General features: G+C 43.5%; 1 protein-coding gene across 1 annotated transcript in view; it reads left to right on the top strand.

Annotated features, from left to right (window-relative positions):
* The window catches only part of cdh11 (cadherin 11, type 2, OB-cadherin (osteoblast)), a 134,528-nt gene that overhangs the window by 241 nt on the left and 131,787 nt on the right, over positions 1-2,500 (top strand). The window contains exon 1 of the mRNA XM_063188968.1: positions 1-285. This exon is cut by the window's left edge and continues 241 nt beyond it. The gene's annotated coding sequence lies outside the window, so the exon portion shown is untranslated. The remainder of the gene's footprint in view (positions 286-2,500) is intronic.

Below are 2,500 nucleotides of genomic sequence, written 5' to 3'. Positions count from 1 at the left end.
ACGCGGGGGATGCTACAGTTTTTATTCGTCTGTAATCTTCTTTGATAGTCGTCTTTTGCGCTTCGGCGCCCTCTGCTTCGCATCACTTCGTGTTTTACCAGCTTTGAGTGTTTTTCCCACTGATGTTGAACTGCCTTTGGGGAAAGAATCTCTGAATCTGGAGTTGCTGATACGAAGACTGTCTTATGGGATGTTGATGTTGGCTGTCAGAAGACACGAGTCCATTTAGAGCTTCAAATGGGGAACACAGTGGGCATACACATCACTGCCTGATTAACTGTTAAGGTAAGCGGCTATCTGTAGCCTATTAAGTTTTTTCCACTGTGTATTTTGTTCTAGGTTTCTGCTGTGCTGCGAGCATTATCCAGTTCAGTAGTATTTCCATAACGGTAAAAATCCGTGAAAGTGCTGTATAAGAGAAATTCTCATTTTTTGTTGTCAATCGACGTCTAAACCTTTACATCGAAAATCTTTTACACTCAGATCATGTTTGTCTTCGCCTCTGAAAGGGCGATACGGAGTCATTCTGGCCAGGTTATATGCATACCTCTTACCCATGAGCTTTTATGGGTGGTTTTGTGACCGAAGAAATGAACTTTCCCCTGAATTTTTCGATAAGTTAGAATGACAAAATACTCAGACGTAAGTGGTATGGGAGTCAATAAGTCATATGGTTACCGTAGACACTTGGTAATATCCCCATTTTTTCCATTTTACGCTGCTGTGGTCAGATAGGTTTATGATTTGGAAATAAGTTTTTTATGCTTCGTTATAGTTATGATAAGAACAGTCATTGTTGTTTATTATTATCTCATGGATGAGATGTGGTTGTTGGAATTATCTTTGGAATAGGCTACGTACCCTATTGCCGAGGGAACCAAAGTGTTCTGACACACCAATTGAAATGCAGAACACATCTACGAAGCATCATTCCTGAAAGGTTTTCACAAACATCACATCTATGTACGGCTACATTTCATGGATGAACTGACATGTATTTTCTCCACATCGCTTTAGCCTTTGAGGCGAACTCATTGTATGACGTGCGTACGCTCCGCTTGTGCGCAACTGTGTGTGAATTCAATGTAAAATCGTGCCGCCTTGCATCTCAATTAGAGGATGATATGAAACGCAAGGCTGTAAACGTGAGCTGCTCTGTTCTGCCCTTTTGCGGACAACACATCTCAACTTGTATACAATCCCCAATAATTGCATTGGCTTGGTATATAAGTCATCACAGACACGGTTATGACAGGAGTCAGTGAATGTCGATATTTTGCTATTTATGAATATTCAATCTAAACCGATGGCATTTCCTACTACGTGTCCTGGGTTGCTGCTCTTTCGAAGGGAACTGGAGCTGAATTTGGGGTGAATTAATCATTACGCACGCACATATTCCAAACAATATTCTGCTTTGCCGATATGGAACGTCAAACAGATCATGTGGGGGGGAACACATGGGATAGACATACCCATCCTTTATTTATTTTGTACATTCGCTTCATCACTGGTTGGCATGCCTCCGTGGCATGAATATTTTTTCATTACGTGATTCTGGTGTCTGGTTATTGGTGGATACGTGTTGATGTTTGAATCAAAACCACACTCAATCAACCATGCATGTAACGGTCGTGTAGCCTGTGCCATAAACTGTTTTTTTTTTTTAATTTAATTTAAACATTTGCCTGAAGCGCCTAAAGACGTCACTGGAAGCACGTCAGTAGCCTATTAGCGCACTATACAAAACTGATTGACAATCATTCAAAGTTTCGAATATTAATTCTTATAGTCCAAAGTCCCCAGGTGACTGGCTGCGATTTTACTTTATGTTGGGGCAGTCAAACAGCTCTTCGGTTTCTGCGAGAAGAGGGTAGGGGACTGTCTGTGCCTAAGGAGCCTTGAAGGACCAAACTCCAACAAAGGAAAATCCTTCACAGAAATTGGGACTGCATAACAGACAAAACGAAAAAGAGAGGGAGAGTTAGAGAAAGCAAGAGAGAGACGGAGACAAGGAGGAGAGGGGGGCGAGAGAAAGAGAGACAGAGCTAGAGCGGTAGACAGACGGAGAGAAAGTGTAAAAAGCAAAGCGGCAGAGGTTTTCAATAGAGGGTGCTGTTGTTCTTTGTAGGCCGGGCGGCCCAGTCTCTTTCTTCTCTCTCTCTCTCTCTCTCTCTCTCTCTCTCTCTCTCTCTCTCTCTCCCTCTCTCTCTCTCTCTCTCTCTCGCTACACACTAACACATACACGGGCGTCTGTCTCCGAGGGCCACTCAAAGAGATGGACTGCCACCAGCACCGCTGCCCCACAGTCTCCTGGGATGCAGAATTCAATCTAACAGGGGCTTGGACTAATGCCGTGCCACTTTGTCAGGATTAACATCTTTCTAGTCAGTGGCTTCTGTTACCTTCGGTGTCACATTACCACCTTTGAGTTGTGGTGGAGACAGAGAGGGAGAGACTGGGAGAGAGAGAGGAGAGAGGAAGGAGAAAAATGAAGCGT

This window comes from Engraulis encrasicolus, chromosome 22 (assembly GCF_034702125.1).
Source record: "Engraulis encrasicolus isolate BLACKSEA-1 chromosome 22, IST_EnEncr_1.0, whole genome shotgun sequence".
NCBI classification, from domain to species: Eukaryota; Metazoa; Chordata; class Actinopteri; order Clupeiformes; family Engraulidae; genus Engraulis; species Engraulis encrasicolus.
This window is presented reverse-complemented; position numbering and strand designations above follow the sequence as displayed.